Genomic DNA, 22,050 nt, shown 5'->3' with positions numbered 1-22,050 from the left:
AATACTAACCAAAAAAAATCCAGAATTCATGCAATGCTAATGTTGAATATTTAAACATATAAAGCCTAAGAAATCTAAAAGCTTAAGTTCCCCTAGCAACATTAAAATATTTCCTTGCCCATATACTTTATATGCATCACTTTTGGATACTAGTCCTGTTGTTAAACGCACATTTTCTGCAACATTTACTGTGCTGTGGAAATGTTAATATTCAAATTTCCTGATTTTCATATGTTGCAGCATCAACAGTGCACAGAAAGCACCTTTATAAAAACAAACAAAAAAGCCACATACTCTTAAATAAAATGTGGATGGTAAGCTGGGATGTAGCTAAGTCTGTAGTGGAGTAATTCTTCTTCTAAGAATACTAATATCAATGCACTGGGATATTACAGCCCCTGCCACCCAGACACACATTCGTTCAGTTGCTAGAAATCCTGAAAGTGCACAGTTGTCAGTTAGATGGGCTGCCTGATTTATTATACTGAAGACAGACTGAGCCTGTCTAGGATGAAACATTTTGAATATACAATACTTAAATTACAACTGTAAACAAACTTTGACAGAAAATTTTCAAGTGAATGAGAATTTGTAAACCCAAAAATTCAGTGCAAGGTCTCTCAGACTTGCTGAATCCTTTAATGACATTTTAGTTTTTTGCCTTTCGCAGCTAATCTGGCTCCTCCAAAGGCAGCTGATGCTGTCTATACAAAAGGTTGGGTTGGTAGAAAACCAAGAACCTGCAAGGTTTGGTTGTAGATCACTAATAATTTTTGCTAGAAGGACCCTTACCTGCTAAAAGCAAACAAACCAACCCCAAATCTTGGTCAATGGAAAGACAACTGCAAAGTTGAGAGCTGTAAATAAACAGCCTATTCATTGAAGAAGAGAACACTACATTCTTTTAATAATGAATCATCTAAGCTGTGAATAACATTTATAACATTCACCTACTTAGTAATTCATGGAGGAAAAAGTATGATCTTCCTAATGTAAACATAACCTACTACAAAGTATTAAAGTAGAAAGGATGACTAGGATTGTCATGACTTCAACTATCCACATTGGATGCTGAATGATGAAGTAAGTAAACTAGATATTTCATAATATCTAGAATAAGATGGGAACATAACATACAGATTCTTCAATAAGGTGTACAAGAATACGCAGAGAATTCATTTGTATATTCTCCTCTAATAATACATGGGCTCTAAGAATGATCCATTATCCAAAAATGATCCTCTAGACAGGCAGACTGATACATGACGCACAACACTTTTTGAAGATTTATAGCCATATCTGGATATCAGTGTAGATCTTCTGATATGCATCTACTCAAGCCAAACATGTTATCATAACTGGGACCTGATGAAGTAGAAGCAAAAAATGCTTTTTGCTTTATGAAAATGTGTCTAACATCAAAAAGAAACAATGGCAATGATCTTAAAATATTCGTGTTTCTTTTTTTTTCCTGAAAATATTTTAAATTAATGACTTGGGTCAAGTTATGCCAAAGAGCAAATAATCAGACAAGAAAATACCCAAATAAAATGTCATTACGACATGAAGTCTCACACAGCTGATGCTGAAGCCTTACTGGTTCTGAAAACATAGGGACTGCAATTTTTACAACTTTGTTTAAAAAACTGTTTTGATCAGTTCTGACCCTTGGACATTAAGTACGGGAAAGGAATGAAAGCTGGCCATTCACTTGGCACTAGCTTATGTTCCCAGTCACTATTCATCTACAGAGGCCTGTTGAGCCTCCAAACACTGTGCAAGCTAATGCTTGCAAAATGCTTGCCAAAACTTGCCATCTACATTCAGAGGAAAAAGTTCTTACTCAAAAATCCTAAAAGTCAAGCACAAAGCAAACCCAAGAATATTCATGACAGAAAATGAGATTTTTCGTGGATGTTCTATGTATGTTTTTGAGCTTCAAACAATTGTGTGGTAAATATACGATACACTTTGCATAAACAGCACTGCTAAAAATTCAAAGGCAATTTAACCTTTTGAGTGCCATGCCCTTCCTACAGCCAACTTTTCTTTTTCAGAAGAGGCTCCATATACAAATCAAACTGTGTTATACTCCATCATGATAGTCTGTCCTCTCCTGCTGATGAAAACAATGTGTGGAACTGTAAGATGAATTCCAAAACATACAGCAACAACATGTCCTACTAAGAAGCCTATTAAGACTTTCATTTACACCACAGGTATTTAGGTTTGATGTGCTAAAACCATATACACTTATAAATTTACCTGATGTACAAATGTGCCGTAACTTACAAAAGATTTATGAGCATTGAAATCACTGAAAATGACAGAAATGGAGGCTGCAAAATTACAATTACAAGGAATCAACACAGTTTCTCATCCTTTCCATTCCCCTATCATTTAGTGTGAGAAACCTTCTCACAATTATTGGACAGCTAAATATCTCAGCCGAGATCAAAAAGGAGAGTTATTTAAGTATTCAGTAACTAGATGCATTATCCATATGTAGGCTCTACTGTTAAAAGTACCTCACTTTGGCTATTTTAGAACTGGAGCATTCTGGCCAGCATTGCTCTCTGAAGTTTGTACGTGCTTCTCCCGCGTGCCATGCAGTAACAGTAAGGACAATGCAAGTCCCACTGATCTTTCAGTTTCTGTGTCACAACAGAATAAATTTGTGACATTATACTAATGAGAAGGAGGCAGATCACAGAAGGTATATGTGGACAACTCATCTCTAAACACTCTAGTTGCTATACAGACAAAAACTTTTCTTTCTTGGGTGCCTGCCTACAAGCCGCTCTCCTGGAGGATCACAGACAGTAATCTGATGTGCAAGAGTAGGTGCCCAGAGTTCAACTAAAAATAGATGGCAACAAAGCTCTGCCAAAAGAGGTGTTTGCTCTGGATCATCCCACCAGCAAATGGTGTTTGCAGCAGCTATGTGTGGAACCCCATATGGCTGCTTTACAGATATCAACAATGCAAACTCATTTCAAGGAAGCAGCCGAATATGCTTGCTGACTATTAAAATGGAACATATAATGGGAAAGGATCTAGCGAACCAAGTCCTGTCCCTTGCTACCACAGATAAACACAAAATTCCTCATTATTGCTGCTTAAAATAAAATCCTTTAAGATACTGCCTAAGATATGGCTTATTAGAGAGGTACTTTTTAAAGATGTTTCGGCATGACTGTTCATATTATGCTTGCTGAGGCAGCTGTCCCCAGGAAGGATGTCTTTATACATAAAAACTGCAAAAATATGCTGTTACAGTTATGAATGCATAAGGCTAAGAAGGACTATCATAAGCTGCCATGTAGTTCCACGGTGGTTATTGGGAACTAATGGAAAAACCCTTTTTAAACCCCTAAGGAACTTAGATTTGAGACACTGAGGAAAAAATGGTCTTCTGTAAGAGGAAAGCAAACCTTATTAACTCCTAGTTACACCTTCAGAGAATTGACTAGAAATCCAGAAGTCTCATCTCTGTAACCAAAGATCTGAGTCCAGATCATTTGCTCCTTTGCCTCTAATTTTATCTCAAGTGAACTTGCTTTGCATTGAGTGATTTTTCCTTACGTCAGTTCCAACTTGTGGAGGATACTGTTCTACTCTAATGGAAAATCTCTTTCAGATCTTCCCCCATTATTTATTATATGGACAACAGGAACTTTTGAAATTAATTCACAGTTCATGTGAGATGATTTGGGACAGAGAACAATTCATTTGTTCCCAGACATCAAGACTAAAATGATGAGGAAGACACGAGCCCACACAAGTCCATAAGCACTTAAAGTAGGGTTTTAATGGAATTTAGGTGCTCACGTCAAAGAATGCGATCTCAGAACCCTTGCCTACCCTTTACCGTGCTTGCATTGCCAAAGATGCCAAGGTTTTGGACTTCTGCTTCACCTGTACGACCAGAATTACTACCATGCTGGCACCTAAGACAATATGGGATTCACAAACTGGGCAGCCTTGTTCCTTCTTCCCCAGATGCGCTTGATTCCATATGCATGCATGGGTTGTCCTTATCGTTCATTGACAGCAGTGGTGCAATGCATATGTGTAGTTAAATACACATACACTCTACTTAAGATCCCCATGCTTAATATGCAAAGCATGCTACACTGCTGACATTTATTTAAAAAAACACAGAGCAGTGATAGTAACTGTGTAAATGAGAAAAAGACAAAGCTTCTCAAGGCCATTTCTGTCTATAACTAGTCTTCAAAAACAAAAAAACCCCCAAACCTGGCAGATAAAAGAGCTTAGTTTTGATACCTAAGAGTACCTGAGAGACCTAATACAAACGGGGAATGGCTTTTGCAGACATAGAGGCCTGCTCACATGGCTTGACAAGAATCTAAAGAGACAATAAAAAGATAAAGGATGGTCCAGTGCATCAACTTAGCAGCTGGACAACCGAAAACACATCACTGTCTCTTGCTGACCCTTTAATGAAAGCAAAGCCTTTGATCGATATAGTGGATGAGGGCCAGTCTCCGAAAATAAGTCACCTGAGAAAAAGCTCACTCTTACATGGAAGTGAACATTCAGATAATATACTTAAAGAGGTATGCTTTCATTGTTGTCAGTTATTCACTGGAATATAGTGTTGAGTGATATTTTTAGATTCAGGTTATGTTAACAGTCCTCACAGATAGTAAGTATATCTTTAAAATGACTGAGTGATGTAGTTCACTCTTTTATTACTAACAGCGATAGGTATGTTTCTAGCATACTGGAAGATCTTCAAAGTGGTTTATAAAACCCTAATGATAAGGAAGCATTAATCCTTATTTTGCAGGTGAGGTACATATGTACAAAGGGATTTGTATGCTTTTGTGTGAATCACTTAAGCACCATGGCAGCACCAGAAACTGAACCTGAATTGCCTAACAGCCTATACCAGATCTATATGAACAGCTTTCTGAAAGAGCATGCCAGACATGGGAAGCTCTCTTGTGAAAGAAACAGAAAGAAGCAATTTTCAATGCAATCCTCTTCAAAGAAAGTTTAGCATCTGTATGCACCTCTCGCCCCAAAAGCCAAAAACAAAACCCCACACAACCCAAGAAAGCCCACCACATACTGTATTTCCGCAGAGGTCTGTAGTCAGGCATGGCGATTGCTCTGTCCCTCCTCACTCCACTTATGCCAGCTCTCCTTACATGGCAATCTGCCACGTTTGGAGAACCTACTCCCTGTTATGTAATCCCAGACTTTGCTTGCAGCTTTGAGATCTTATTGTACACCTATCTGTGAGGAAGAAAGGAAAGAAGAGTGATTATAAAGTAGTTTCATGTGCTTTATTTTTACTACTGTACACACAATGTTCTGAGGTGTTTGGCACTAAGGGCGCGCTGTATTAAAGTGATTGATGGATTGCATTTTAAAAATAGAAGTACTGTTCTGATACTGGGATCATTAAGACAGGGCAAATATTTAAATAGCTTTGAATCCGCATCCTACTGTGAACGTAAAGCATCCTTCCCCATCCCCCCTTGCCCATATTCTACGCACAAAGGGAGTTTTTTATAAAGGAAGCAAGTAAACACCACTAACTTCATTCTTCACACACAGTTAGTACCTGTCCATAGGACCACAGTAGCAATTCCTAGGTATCCTTTTAATTCCCATCATGCATTTTTAGTGTGCAGAAAGCAAGCTATTCCTCACTGCCCCCCCCTTTTTAAACAAAATTATGTATAGAATTCCATAAATATTGCACGTAACTTTACTGCTGGTCGCTCTATGGGAGAAGCTTAATTGCAGCTATTCTGAAGGTTCTTATTTTTAAATACCGCATACATTCTAGACCCACTCCTGGCTATAAAAGGCGGCTGCAGATAATACGCCGAAGGAACGGCTTAATTTGGGGGCTCGGCACAACGTGGGCAGGTTCTGACTCAGAGCTGGGGCTAGCGACAGCAGCTCCCGGGAGACCCTGCCAGCAGCGCCGTCGTGCCAGCGGGAAAGAACAGTTGATGGCATCTACCCAAGGTCAGCTCCTCCAATTCGGGAGCTGGGCTTCTTCCAGACGCTGGGAAGCCGCTTGTTTAAATGCAGCCAGTCGGCAACAATTAAGCATCTAAATAAAACATGCAGATTTCGTATTCCTTTTGAAATTGCCTCCGCGCCACGCTGTTTATTTGCTGTTTCTCACAGCCTTCATTATCCAACAATCGGCCACAAAATGGCGGTCAGAGCGAGGCAGACATTTTGTAACTGTCTCATTAAAAGCTCAGCAGAACAATGGAAATGCACTGAAGGAAAACAAGCACTTCGAGGAGCCAACAGGAGCATGCAACATTAAGATGTTGAGCTTTTAAGCAAACTCTTCACCTTATTTTGTAGTAAATTTAAGACAAAGCCATATTGAGAAGCAACCGGACCGTAATTTATTCCCCCCCTTCAGGTAAAATGCAGTCCAGCGTTTCCTTTTTGAACACTTTTACTTAAACGAGCGCAGCTCTTCACCTATCTCAGCACAGGCACTTCGGCGCCCTATTCCCTGCATGCCATACAGATTGGGGACCACCCATCAACAGTGACTCAGTCACTATAATCTTAACATATGCTTCCCTCCAAGTCCAGACACTCATGTTTTCTATTACAGCTCCAGGAACTCGACAATTTTCAGCACAGCTTTTAAAGTGCTTTCACCAAAACCAGCACATAAACATTCAAAGAGCAGAATCTACCCCTATCCCTGCAGGTAACTTTTCATCCAAATTTAGGTATCTAATGCATAATAAGCCAGGAACTGTAAAATCAGAGCAAAATAATATCGTAGCTAACAAAAGCATAAACCCCCAAGAATTAATAAGCACTTTTTTTTTTAATTATGCACCTACCAGACTGCTCGTAGAATTATTAGCAACTGATGCATCTTAAGAAGCCAATATGCAAATCTTCAGGAAAAACTGCAAAGCACATGCTACTCATTAAAGATTTAGGTACCTGCCAAATTTCAGGTTTAAAGAGTCAGATGTTTCTACACTATTCCCTCAGAAGAAAGAAAACAAAAAACACAACAAATTTTAACACAGAAAAACTATGTATTTGTCACCCTCCTACAAATCAAAAATGGGGATTTTTGATGAGGAGATTTCCCTCACATTTACTTAACGATACAAAAGAAGCAAGAAGGCTGGGCTAGTGCTATGTTTGGAAAGGGAGCTATAATACAAGGAAAAACACACCCTGAAATTATGTAATGAAAAAGAATCAGCATTATGATTAATATATTTCTGTTTTATAAAGATTTACAATATATAATTTACACAAGTGAAACAGCTAGGGAATAACTACATGGGCACGCTGAAAACACAGGCTCTGCACAGTTACACTGACATCAGGAGAGACTGGGCAAGAGCAAAGCAGTTTGGTTCCCACTTCTCTCTTCTCACAAAAGCTCACACTCCAGTGTGATGCTGTTACTCGATATTCAACAAACCAGACCATGAGACACAGGCAAAAGAAAGGCGACCAGCTGATTGGAAAGAAATGGCTGGCGCTCAAAGCCAAAAGTTAGGTAACCATGCCTAGCATGCATGTGGCCCAGGGAAGCAGCTATCTGGAAAAACTGTCCAGTAGACCTTATTTTGAAAATTTATCTCCTGGTGGTAAATGGAGGAAAGCTGCTTTGTCTGACTGAGTTGACAGAAAGCAACTCTGAGCCTTGAGAGACAGCAGGGCAAAATGTGCTCAGCAAAGCTAAAATTTTAGCCTACAGTTTACATATGACTGCGACACATCTACCACTAACATTGCATAACTCTGTGTCTTTACACATGAGAGATTTCCAAGTTACAGACTGAACCTTCCCATACAAGCAAGTAAGCGACATAGCAAGGGAAAGGAGATTTGTTTGGGCCACCTAGACCTGTAGTACATTTTAGGGACAGGAGGAGAAATACTACCACGGTCTGTACCATCAGTGGAGTCAGAGCTTCCCAGGATAGACATCTGTGCTATGCCATGAACATGTGGCGGAGGTCCCACTCCAGTCCACGCTCCCGCAAGCCCTCAGGGAGGAGTGTCTGAAGAGCCCAGCTGCTACACAACCCCTGAGCACTCCAGCGAAGGCTGAGGCTTACAGCGTAATATAGCCTCTGTGTTTTTATGGGAGATGTTATTTCCCTAAAACATTTATTTTGCAGCGGTCCATATCTCTCCAGTGGTGCTAGTGCGCTGCCAGACTGCAGTGACAACAGGTGGAACGGCTCTTTCCAAACTTGCACAACGCTGCCAAAATCAGGATGCCTGCCAAGCTTAACATGTACACTGTACGTTCAAAGGTTATGAACCATCTCTAAAACCACTGATTTAAAAGCTACGTTGATTACAGCTGTGCTTTGCTTTTGTTACAAAACGCCAAAATCGTGGAAAGATGTCTGGTTCCAAGTTTCGTTACAAACTTGAAAACATGCCAAAGTTCATGAAAAAGTTCCCTAAGGGTCGTGATCCTTCGGAGTTAAGCTAAGCCCAATCTGAGATGGGAGGAAAAAGCTCCAAGTTAACACTAGGCTTCACACTGGAAGTGTGGGAAACTCGTGGTTTCACAAGATTTCCTTGCAAAGCCAGGTGAAGTTCAGCGGTTTCTGTGCTATTTCACAATGAGTGGCTGGCTTCCTTTGAACTCAAAACTCAAAGCAGAATCCAGCAAACTTGCATGGAGCAAGACAAAGATGAAAAAAAAATGTTAGCATGAGCTCCTGGGAAAAGAATATGCTGCATTTCACCTGCTGACACTTGAAAAAACAAAAATCTACCTACCCTACTGTTCAACTTTAATTGAAATACGAATATTGGGGATGTAAGTTAGTGGCAGTTTCATTACACTTCTGACTTACCTAAGTGAGGTACCCACAGATAAGACTGCACAGCGCTTGGTAACGTGGCTGTCCACTGCTTTTCTTGCAACTACACACATACATTACTAGAGATTAGGCAGTGCTCTCCTCACTGGCAAAACCACTGTATTCGACTAAATCCCAGGCCCTTTTCTAGACCTGCCAAGGCCAAGCTTGCTTTTGACAGCTGGGAGGAAATGAAAGAGAAGTTGGTTCTAGCCCTTAACTAGGGAGAACTAGAATTAAAATGCAAAGCAATCACATGGACTTTAAGACTTGAAGCAGTATTTTTCTTCAAATGGCACTTTTTGGTCTGCTCTACAACTGCCAAGCGCAAGCTTTCAAGGCCTGTGAAAAAATGGCTTGGAGTTAATTTCAGTGCCTTTGTGAGGGGATATTATATTAGTTCGCAACAGTGTGAATGTCTGCGCTATTCAGTGTCAGTTAGCTAGTAGGTGCAGAACACCTCAAGCTTGTAAGCAAGAAAGGGCAATCAGTCTGGAAGAATACCACTTGCATAGTAAACAGTGGTCAAGAGCCACAGAACCTATCACCGTTAGTTTGCTTTCCTTTACAATAGGAATGATCATATTTCATTGGGGACTTAAAATATTTATATTTTGAAATGGCTTTTCTTATTAGTACTGAAAGCGGGAAAGTCTACACATAGGTTAAGGCAAAATGAAAAAATGAACTTAAACACACTGGAGACAAAAGTAGAAAAAAAGACTGAAATTGGAAAAAAGAGAAAGGTAAAATACAAAAGGAAAACGCGAGACAATTGCAGACAGATGAGAATAAAGATTAAAACACAACAGAGAAAAATGAGGAGTGAGATTTAAAAATGATACTGAAAATCAGGTAACGGGGATAAAATGGAAGACTAGGCATGTTAATTATAACATTCTACATTTCTTTGACAAAGACTTTGTCTTAATTGAAGTAAACGTTTTGAGCAGTAAGGAAATACTAGTATTTTTTACCTTTGATTCTACTGCCGAATCAGTAGAGAAAGATAAAAAATACTAAATTTTGTCAGCATAGTCTTGGCCTGTGGGGTTCCACTTCTTTGGTGAACTGTTCTATAATCACTCATAAATGCTGAAAATTATATGCAGATCCTAACCCCACATCCTTCTCTCCACCCCAAACTGGTGACCTCCAGTTTTCCTTTAGTATAGAAAAGTTGTAAGAGAATTAATCATCATTTTTATAAAAGGGCTTCAAAGAATTCTCCTCAGTGACCCTTTTCAAAATTGTAAGGCCACCTCTGTCCCTAATGCTGTAGCTGCTGCCCATCTGATTGAGTCAAGTTTTGGAAAAGAATGGCAGAAAAATATCTGGCAGACAAAGTATCATGTCTGGCTTTCTAGTATGTAGTTTTGAATCCACCTTTGATAAATCTATTTCCTAACAGAGAAGCTCAATGGGTATACAGACAAGAGAGAGCCACATTGCTACAGCTGCAAATACGCAAATGCTGTAGGTTTCTGATTGTGAACTGGGTAATACTAAAGCTGCAAACACTATCTCGAATAAAATGAACAACTACAACAACAACGAACGCCAGAGTGCTTTCTTGTTATTTTAAAAAGTTTTACCATTATGATTTAATGTATCTTTTTATGTAAGCTGAGTTGCTGTGACAACTAAAAGAATTGTTTTAATAAAGCAATGCCCCCCTATATTTTAAATACTGCAGGTTCCTGAGGCAAAGAAATCCATTCCCCAACTCCAAAGATACAAAATAATACAACAGAAAAAGAAGCTTGGTGGGGGGGGGGGGGGGGGGGGGAGAGGAACAACCCTGCCTCTACGCACACCAAATGAATTTTCCATGGAAGTGGCATTCCTGTTCCACAACTCCAAGCACAAGCTTGACTGCTTGTTATAAGCTTTATTTCTGATACCTCCTGTGTCCATAACTTTCTTTGGTGTCCCCATGGGACACCACTCAAAATTTTTTTCTTTTATTAGGACTCCAATAAAATAAGCGTAACACAATGCAAGTGTTGCAATGATACAGTCTTAAATGCTAAGAGCTCTATACCTATGGAAGCCAAGAGATCAGTTAAAATCTGATGTGAGGTAGTGATGAAAGGTTCGTAAAGTGCCAAGAGACAGCAGATCCTGCACATCTGAGCAAACAGTCTTGAAACAAGACTACACAGATAAGCCAAAGAAGGTATCTCTTTGCAGGATTAGTTCCTTACAGTATAAGAAGCAATCTTAAAGTTTAGTCCTAATTACAGAGAAATGGAATTGTATTGGCCAATACGAATAACCAGAGCCTGGTGGGAAATTCTGAGAAGGAAAAGTTGAATAGCGTGGTTTAAATATAACTTAAGGGAAATAGAGTGAAATGCTAACTCTCCAAATTCCCAGTGCATGTTGACATCAGTGTGAAATAAAAATTACTTAAAACTACTGTTGTGTTAAAACTGAAGTAATATAACATTATGAAACAGAAATATTAGGTAGAACATAAAAACAAAATCATTTTGACAATAACTGTATGTAAGGCTGTATAAATATTAACACACTCGTCTCCAAAGGAAGTGGTGACTGCTTCACTGCATAGGCATTTAAAAACAGGCTGAACAAGTTACTAGACTCTTAATTTTGAAATGTTAAAGATTTTCACAGCAGTGAAAATATATCACATATTCATCAGCAGCAAACTGTATGTTATTATTTTTCCTCTATGAGAAACACATCACATCAACGCCATAAAAACATTTGAATAGGAGTCTATTACAGTGAGCTGAGAATGGATGAAATCCATTTTTCAAATAAGGATCTTTGTGTGCTTTGTGCTGGCCTGAGTGACTTCCACCTATTCTGCAAAGTTACACAGACCATTAATAGTTAACAGAAAATGTACAAAGGAGAACAGTCACACATTGTCAAGGGAGATGAAATTAAATATCCCAACAGACATTCCGAGCATCAGGCTTTCTGGCCAACAGGCTTCCACAAATACTACAGTGATAACAATACAATTAGTTTTATTATTAATGATAATTCAATGAGAAGTTAATGGAATAAATGGTTCGAATTAGCAATTTCTCTTGGAAATTCAAGGATGGCCACAGTAACACCTGCTTCTCTGTAAAGACAACAGACAGCTTCACCTTCAGGTTAAAGGTGCCTCCTCTGCAACATTAGGCATGACATTACTAACTCAGAGCTAGTTAATCATTCTTACGCCAACCTTAATGAGTTCTCAGCTATCCGGTGGGCTTCAAACTAACTAGCACGGCTAGTATAAGCAGCAGCCTACCCACTGGAGCACAGTGTTTGCAACAGACTAGTTCATCTACCTTAAAAGCTGATCTCCTGATGTACTCCCACAGCCGAGGCGGTTTCCAGTGCCCAGACCACTGGCCTGAAGCTGCTCTGGGCAAGTACTGCGAAGATGCAGTTCTAGCACAGACTTAACGTTGTGGCAGTTCTCGTTTGTGCGACAGTAACTGCACCGACAAATGGCACTTGGGCCACCAGAACGGTTTCATTAACAGCACAGCATGACTGGATTAGCATGACTGTGTTAACTCAAGTTGGAAGTCTCTCGCCACTTTTCTATTGCATTACCAATTTAAGCACCAGTAGCACTGGTTCTTCAAAACAGGCTCCCAAAGGACTAGCTTTGCTTTTCAGGTGAGAAACACTCCACAAAACCAGAAGTTTTTGTGGGTGACTGAAGTTGAGTTAACAGAACACCTGAGTTGGGCCTCCAGTTCACACTACAGTGAAGACAGACTCTTATTTTACACATGCACACTCAGAGTTTATGAGATTCTTAATATTCCTTTTTTCTCATAAAGTATTTATTCTCTGAACTACTTTTATAAGTGCATAATTAACAGCATGTTTTGGATTTTAGATGGGAGACTGTTTTTCAAAGGTATTTTGAAGCATACATCCGGCATAAACTATTCCATATATGTTTTTTACTTTTAAAAGGATCCTTCTGATGTGTTGCATATTTCTGAGCAGCAATCATATACAGATTACCTAGTTTAGAGTCACTCTTTACAGCAGTTTTATGTTCAGAGGTTCAGTCTTTCATTCCTTTGCAACAGTGAAAGAGTTAATCTCACATCTAAATGGAAGTTTGCCCTTAAAAAGAAAGCATTAAAGCAAGCCAACAATAATACGCTAAATGAAGGCCATTCTTTTGCCTTTTGTCAATATTATCATAGCGACAAATAGATCAAACACAAGATATTTTTTAAAGCTTTTATTTTTTCCCTCTTTGTAAATCATAAATGCTTTGGCATATTTAATTTCAAAATGAGTTCCCAGGGGATTAGACTAACATGACGGATTAAAAAAAATCTTCCCAAACCTTGCTATATCTTAGATGGAAAAGTACACAAAATATACTTTTGCTATTTCCCCCGCTCATTTTCTAGCTATTCCTTTTCCCCCCACAACTAAAAGACCTGAGCTGTCGGCATTAATCAAAGAAGTTTCATCCTTTTTCAATTAAGTTCTGTTCTGAAACTTCAAAACTAACACATGTATTTCCAAATAAATGAAAGATTTTAGACTATATCCAGAGGAAAGTATTCCAGCACCTAAATATTTTCTACGTCACATAAATTTAGCTGGTATACTCCTCTGGGAAAGAAGTAGAAAATTCACTTCTACAACATGAACTCAGGCCTCGGACAGTACAGGGAATACCTGTGTTTTGTGACGGTCTGAGCAAGTGCTACTCGGTGTTTGGGGGAGAAGAGTTTGAAATGTGTTTGAAAATGCAACAGCCTGCTACTCTTGAATCTCTATTGGTTTTTAACAACTTTTGTGTGCAAGGCCAGAAAACACTTATGCCCACTGAGAAGTATTCATAAACAAGACCAGACTGACTTTTTTTCTACAAAATGGCATAAAGATAGCAGTACATGGCCAGGCTCTCAAAACACTCCCCTTTACACTAAGCCCTTGTCAGTGGGGATGTAATCTGTGGACTTAACATCCTTAAGTATTCTTTCTCCCATATTTCCGTCCTCTTTGGTTATATACCACTGGAGGGCTCCTGACTGAAAAGTACAGCTGTTAACAACAAGTGAACTGGGAAAGGCTTTAATGTGTGGACATGAGCCTTCCTTTAACGTAATAGGTTGGAGGCTGGGTTTTTTCCCCTTCAAATCTGTTTAATGATAAATTCCTTTCCTGGAAAAGGCTTTTGTATAAACTGTGAACTCTGATCCAATTGCAGACGGAAGTGGAGGCAGCGGTGGCAGCGAGACAGCCTCGAGCTCCCTTTGGACTGGATTCCTGTTGTGGCCTCAATCCAGAATGGGAGTCCAGGCGGGACCAACTCCTCCTCTCATTCCTTCAGGCAACTAGATCAGAGATGGAGTTTTAAAACTAGAGGTAAAAGTGACAGAAATAGTTTCCTCTTCGATAAACTATCAGCTCTTCCAGCTGGCCCCAAGCAGCAATGTCTATCCACATGAAAAGAGCCCATGATGAGAACGGACAACACTGAAAACATTCTGGGATCACCGCTTTCCTACGTTGATGACCAAATTATTGACGAATGGTGTCGGAAGTTTTAACAAATTTATCTGACATGTGGCACGAACACAAAATACAGAGAAACAAAAGCCCGATTTCCAGCTCCAAAAAGGATTATGAATTTCAGCTTTAGCATGGACATGGCTTTGGTTACTTACCATGTACGTGGAACAACTGAAGTGTTTTTTTTCTGTGTTTATTTTGGCGCCTGCTATTTTTAAGGTCACAGTCTCTGCTAAGGGAGGAAACTGTATCTCTAGGGTATTGGGAATTAAACAGAGGAAAGAAAAAGGCACAGAGAAAGTAGCTGCCTTACATAGGGAGCTCAAATGTTTTGTTTCCTTCCTTGTTCAGTCTGTAGTCAAAAAAGAATCTTACAGTTAAACATTAATTCATGCTTTTTAAAAAAATTACTGTAATTCTTAATTTCACAGGAATTCTTTTTTAACTTTTTTTCCCTGCTGGAATCCCTTTTGATAAGCTGCAATTTAAAGGGCCACTGTCATTTGCAGATCAGCTTTTACTTCAAGCTGAGATGTTAGGCTCACCACTGTCCTCTGTGGTCACTTACGTAATGAGACTTATGTCAAGCCAAATTTTTGTGCAGACATTGTTCTGATTTGGAGATACGACTGAGGAGGTGCAGGGAAGGAAGCAAATGTTTTCAGAGTCTTGGAAAATCCCACTGAGGCAGAAACCAGCTGCTGCAGAGGGCACATATTTTGCACTAAGACCACAGGAACCTGTGCCAGGGGCCAGAAGAAATCAGTGCTGAAGGAATAGTGCAAAAAAGGAACGGAGTGAGGGAAGAGAAGGGCTGTGAAGACAACCGAGGCAGGTCCACTGTAATTGGGAGCAGAACCTCACTTGCATCAGCCTGCAGTTGCTCTGCTACTGCCCATGCTTGAGGAGGTCACACAATAGGTTACCACAGCAAAGCTGTACTGCATATCTGACAAAAGGAATTCACTGCAGAGTCTTAGGTGATAAATACTGCAGAGAAGTATCAATGCCAGCGGCCATGGGAGAAGAGGCTTTTTTCATAACTTAATTGCTCATTTGCAAAAAAGCAATGTTATTTAAGCAACTATGACCCTTTTTGACGCACTGGTCATTCAATGCTCATGTGTGGGAGTCAGAAGAATATCATGATGATAAAATGCTAACACCTTAGATCAGAAGTTGCCAAATTTATTTTGCTGGGTACCACCCCTCCAGAAATAGAACTGTGCTGTCCCTCACTGAGGCCAGGGTTACGGCAGCTTCCCAGGCTCTACATTTGCAGAAGAGAAGTCTATATGGGGCTTTACCACCTTCTCTGCAAAAAAGATGGCATGTTAGATGCCTTTTTCTGATGTGTGTACCATGAGAAATATACCAGTATTTTGGGAATCCTTCCTTTTAGCTAGTCTCTGCTCATCTTTTCACATCCTAAAGTATGGTAGATGTCAGGTACATTCCTCCAACTGCTCCAAGAAGCACTATTTTAAGGTGCTCAAAACTCTTCCGCAGCTCTAAGCAAACACATATAGCATGTGCACACCAGTTCAAAGGATACGTAATGTCAGCTCGAAGTGGCTAAGGAGCATAATGACTAGAACAACAATGCTAGAAAGTGAATACTCCTGTGCCCTAGCAGTGGTATAACACCAGACGTAATCTCTTCTCTACTGCTTTTACAAAAATGTCATCAGTAAGATAAAACGGTTAATGACAAGTTCCTACTTATTACTTGGGCCCAACTAGGACGGCGATCAGCAAGAAAGTGCTGCAGTTATCAAAACAGGAGATTATAAGAAACTCTGGAAAATGGGAGGGGAAAAAGAGGATAGAAAGGGTAGAAGGCAAGATTTCAACAAAATACCCCAATGTAGGATGAACAGGTAAAGGGGAACCACAAGCTTGGATGCTTTCTCCTACGAAGGATGGCTGTATTGTCACAATGAAATGAATGACTGAATCTGGAACAGAAAAGGGACCTCTGTTTAAGTTATTGTTTGGAACTGACAACAAATATCCAAGGGATGAGGTAAAAATCATAGGGAAATCAGATGCAGAACTGTGAATCTACTAGTCAGTGTCACATGTCTGTAATAGAAGCAACTCATCACCTAGAAAAAGACTACACAGGGAAAGAGGACCATCAATGGAGAGTGAGAGATGACTTGCCAAACAGAACAATAAAAAGGACAACCGGTGAGACTTTTCTAGTCCTGATGATTATTTTCTGTACCCTAGATATAAAAGACAGCCCATGAAAATCAGCCTTAATTCTCCTGCCTGTCATTAATGTGCCTTTTCAGCTATATCAGACCAATCCAGTCAGTATTACATCACTTCCCATATAACACCTATATTCTTAAGAGTGCAAACTTCTGGAAACCAATCTGTATTTCATAGCATTGACCTGTCAGGTAGATGCTTGTACACCAGTTCTACAAAGTGGAAAAATAAGGAAGAATTCATCCAAATGATTCCTAGTCAGGGTCAATTAACTTTAGGAACAGGACTCGAGATCTTATCTCATGCTCAGATATTATAGTAAGGAAAAGTTTTTTGCTGTAATAAGGATTCTCAGATTTGGGATGCATTAAAAGAAGGGATAGAAGCCCAAACATGACCATATAAAACCCTCTTCTGTTCAGGAATTGTTTCATAAATGCATACTCAGCTTATCTTTAGGTGATGCCTACGTGGTCATATGCAGACTGATCTGAGTTTACCATACCAGCACCCTATTTCCAAGTGACATAAAGGAGCTACGCAGCATTTTCTTGTAATCAGCTGCATAGTTATGCTGTTGTACACTGATGTGAGTATGTAAAAATACAGATTTGAACTGACTGAGCTACTGATATGAATGGAAATTGTGTGACCTCTCACTTCCACTTAAATACAATAGTAGACGTCAATACAGTCAAGCTATATTGTTAGCTATATTACAACAATTAAATAATTCTTGAGTTATGAGGGAACTATCCATGCTAACATGAGTAGCAGAGTATGGGTATATTTAAGAACTAATAGTATCAAAAGCCAAATGTTTATCACATCAAAACTAAGCTTTTAACAGTTCATGAAGGACATAAAAGCCTGTTGAGCCTATTTAAATAATGAACCCACAGGGATTACGTGTGTGTTGTGGGACGTGTTTTATTTAGATTATGCTGGATAATAATCAATACATGGTTCTGAAGGCACTGAGACTCCTCAAACAGATATGTTATTCAATGCAGTCCAAATACGAGAATCTTTTTTTCTGACACGCTGTTGAATGTAAGCTTACTGAGAAGGATGTAACTGCAAGAATACGGAAGCTGCGGAGTTTACGAAGAGCAGTGTGTTACACCCAACCAAAACTAGAATGCAATGCTGCTGGACTGCAAAGCTTTCCAAAAATTTAGCCTACACCAGCATGCCCTAAATAAACATACCCTCCAGGAACGTGCTGGTTTTGATTCCCTTGCCTTCTGAAAGTATGAACATTTTCTGTGAACAACCTACTAGTTTTTTAATCAATGCTTCCTAAAGCATGCCTTAACTACAAAGGAGCAGTAACGAATCTCTGTTCCAAGTGAAAAATCATTTTTCAACTTCTCAGCTGACACAGGTAACTTACCCAAAATACTTCTGTCTGGCATCACGTTACTTCTTAGCCTCCCTTGTTAGCTGTAATGTCGTATCTCAAACAGACAACGGCAGGCGGACTCCAGTTTGCATGTTATCAGTGGATCTGAAATTAAGAAAAGAATTGTATCCAAAATTACTTTTATTCTCTGTGCCTACAGGAATGTAAGTACTGTCTAACTTCAACACTGGCATACCTGAAAATCCCAATGAGCTGTCAATGACAACATCCCAACTCATGAGAAGTCAGTACCACAGGATTCCCTAAAAAATGGTAATAAGTGGAGGCAGTTTTAAAATAAGATCTCCTATACAAAAGCTTATTACCCTTAACATTTAGAGTTCAGTTACCCAAGAAGACGTCTGGAGCTCGCTTTACTTTTTTTTTTTTTTTTGATGGATCTGTTTTCAATGGCAAGTGGCTCAAACTATGACCTTTGCTTGAAGCAAACTGAAAAGCTTTTAATTTCTGAGTTTCAGATCTTCATTGTGACTACTTTGAAAACTGCCTTTTATGGAAGAATGCCACATTTGCATTTATTAACAGCATGACTCACTGCACCTTCATACTGTTTGGAATTCTTCAATGTAAGCAATGATGTAGCTGAAATCTGGTGAGCATGCAAGCCAGCAACCCAACGTATCGATCCACTTCTGCTATACGGCCTTGAGTTTATACGTTAAATCTGATCCGTTATTTTCAACAAAATCAAGAAAGGGTCCATGTGAGTTGACCATGGAATCATGAATCCACTTCTCTACACAGCAACAGCAGACTGTATAAAAAGAGTAAAATATTCTGACGATCTCTGCAACACTTACATACTTTACACATCTGATTTTCATAACCAACTGTTTTCTTGGTTGCCCTAAGATCCAGCAAAAGTATTTGAAATGGTGTTGTGCTGCATGTGAAAAATCAGCTGGTGGAAAAAGATCATCTACCTTTTACACTACACTTTGTTCTCTAGGAACAATCCCAAATTTCCTCACAGGACCATTCAAAAGTTTTATTGCAACTGGTCAGTGCATTTAATAATACACCGAGCGGCATAATTCAATCTTAGAGACAATAATGTTTACGATGGTTGGAATCACTCCAAGCATCCCAGTACCAAAAGCAAAAAGGCACCATCTTCCTTTTGTTAGAAGGCTGTTGCAAGGGTAGGTTTAGCTACAGGAAACTACAACCACACATGTTAGCTAAGGACAGATTATAATAATGGTCTTTTCTTCAGGTGTGTGAATTTGTTAAGAAAAAGAACCTGCTTTGAGGCAAGACCTAGTGCCAAAATCTACAATGGAAAATTCCGTCTTCTGTACAGGTAAGTCATACTCGGGGCATGATATCTTACCTATTCAGTGACTGAACTCTTACTCTGTATCTCTTCAGAAAGTTATGCAGAAATATGTTTTCTTATCCTTCGTGTGTGAGAGTTGAGCGAAGACCTACTGCTGACACAAGCAGCAGTATATCTAACATTGAAAAAGCCTGTAAATGTCATCGGCAAAACATCTTTTAAATAAGGAGGAGACCACACCTATGATGGAATCTGATTTGTGTTTTACTGCTTTGAAAAATTCACAACTTACTAATTCCAATTAATGATGTGCACAACATTTTGGTAGGTAAGTACAGCTTTCTAACATATCATCAGCTACTTGTACTTGCTGTATTAGTCACATATTCTTTCACCTTACCCAAGGTACAGCTCATTAAAAAAAAAGGTTCTGATAGGGCTTACTATCTTGCTGAAAAAGGTTTAAATAACATTATACCGAATTTTTGTTTCTCATATTTCTGCATTTCTGAAGATGTAAAGTTGTACTATTAAAGTACTTTAAATAGCAGCTGCTATAATTATTCACCAAAACAGCAGAAAAAATGCTCTGATCTAGCTTAAAATTTATTAAAATTTAATACAGTTACTCCTCAAAGCACTGCACTGAAAATGCACAACGTAAATTAAAGAATCATATTAAGATGGTGTGTGCACAACTGCACTTACTCTCATTTGGAAAAAGAATACTGTATTCCTTGCCTGGACTCTGTGAGTTGGCTACGAACAGTTACATTATGGCTTGGCTATAAAGATCAAAATTCTCTGCAGGGTGCTTACTATGATTTTATTTTTGAGAGAGAAATAATATTTACTCTTCCTAATGACATTTTCCATAAAATGTTTTATATACATTCTTTCCCTCCCCAAAATCATGTCTGACTATCAGTACAAACTAAGCTCCCAAGAACAGACTGTTTTCTTAAAGATACAATGTCAAGTTGAGCAGACCAAAATCTATAATCTGTTTTCTTTTCTTCATAGATTTTGTTCTACGGTGGAGCCATAAGTATTTGGGTAAATCTGTATTTGAAACATTACTCTATTATTTTAAATAAAATACTGTAAATTAAAAAGAAAACCCACAGTTAGCTTCCACCAGCAAGCCCATCACTACAAACTGGTCTGCTTCTGCTATAAGGAAATAAAATTTTTCTGTCTCCAGTACTGAGAACACAGTATCAGCCTGATTTGTACATAAAACTGCTTGTTTTTTCCCCAAACTCTCAAAGCTCGTTATGTCCTGGCTTTCTCTTTCACATGCTGTACGTGTCCTACAGCACGTTAGGTACCGATTCCTTCCGTACCCTCGAAATGGAATGCACAGTATTTTGCATGCCTACAGACAGCGAGTGCTAATTTCACAAATTAAACAGGTTTTCTCTAACTGCAACTGCAATCTATGTATTGCAATGCCACTAGGGATTTCTCTCTGCTTCACTCTGGATAGAGTTTTGCTATACCGCTATTCATTACAACCAATGTACATTTATCTATGCACATACATATCCATAAAATAAGATAGTGTGTTCTATGCATTTATCCTCTGAAATACAAATTAAGGAATTGCCTTTGGTGACAGTCTGGGTATTTTGTCTGTGCTAGTTAAAGAATAACAACATTCAAAGGATTTCAATCAAGAATTAACAAGAAGAATGAAAAATATTTTATGCATTTCCCTTTCTTCATATGCACAACTAAATCAGATGCATCTTCTTGGTATTCGTGCAAATAGACACTGTTTTCATGCAGTTATAAATAATCACTGAGATTATCATCAGAGAAAGAAGTTAGGAGGGCACAAGCACATAAGAAGCCTTTCTGTTTTTGTTTATTTATAGGCTGTATTTCACAGCTTTTTTTCCTATTTTAAGTCAGCCAGTTAGACCACTGCTGAAAGAAACCTTGTCCAACATTAGCAGGAAAAGAAAAGAGGCCTGGAATTATTTTTTCAAAGTAACTAAATGCAAAACAAAACAAGGCACAATATTCGAACAGTATTTTAGAAATGTTATACCGGATTTTACCAGCTGGGGGAAAAATGGCAAGCTAAGCATATCCCTTTAACTCTCCCATTTTGTTAATTCTTCATCAGCTCAGGCACCTACAAAATACTTGGGCTGAATTCCAGCCAGTTTAATCTCTCCCCAGACTAACCTGGAGACATTCTATTTAAATATGTTTTCATTTTCTTCATGTCACATTATGTGCTTCTTCTCTGGAACTGCAGGCTGTTGTCCTGAGAGGGTAATACAGGTAACGTTTAATATATAATTGTAGAATAATAGTGGCATTCATCCACTCTGAAGTCCACTGACACTATTATTTCTCACAGAATCTACCCATGTAACTGAGGCCATCTACCCTGGGGTTCCACATGCTGCAAACTGCAAACCACAACTCCAACAGCACACATTATGAGGGAAGTCAAAAAAAGTCAGCTTGCACGAAGACCAGTGTCTAAAATGAGTCTGTCTTTGTTCTGAGAGTTACCCTTAGGATTTTCTCTCACCTTCCCAAAAATACAGTGTTTGCATAATCACAAATAAGCAAGGAAAACAAACTATCCATAAAACACGCCCAAGTTTCCCTTTCAATGGCATCAACTTTGCAGTTGTAATTTTGCACTGAGCATTCATTAAGTCAACAGCAAAACAGTGAAAGACTCACAAAGTTTAAGGGAGTCT

The 22,050-nt window shown here is 39.0% G+C and overlaps 1 long non-coding RNA gene across 3 annotated transcripts in view; it reads right to left on the bottom strand.

The window, feature by feature from the left end:
* Positions 1-22,050, bottom strand: part of LOC112991551 (uncharacterized) — a 105,531-nt gene that overhangs the window by 28,023 nt on the left and 55,458 nt on the right. For 2 of the 3 annotated variants that reach the window (XR_010390551.1, XR_010390552.1), the window contains exons 4-5: positions 18,016-18,129; positions 5,102-5,268 (exon numbers count right to left, since the gene is read on the bottom strand). This is a non-coding gene — a long non-coding RNA (uncharacterized LOC112991551). Of the gene's footprint in view, positions 1-5,101; positions 5,269-18,015; positions 18,130-18,220; positions 18,288-22,050 lie in introns of all 3 variants that reach the window. The other variant, XR_010390553.1, reaches the window with a different exon arrangement.

This window comes from Dromaius novaehollandiae, chromosome 1 (genome assembly GCF_036370855.1).
Source record: "Dromaius novaehollandiae isolate bDroNov1 chromosome 1, bDroNov1.hap1, whole genome shotgun sequence".
NCBI lineage: Eukaryota > Metazoa > Chordata > Aves > Casuariiformes > Dromaiidae > Dromaius > Dromaius novaehollandiae.
The sequence above is the reverse complement of the archived record's forward strand: the minus strand, read 5'-3'. Positions and strand labels throughout refer to the sequence as shown.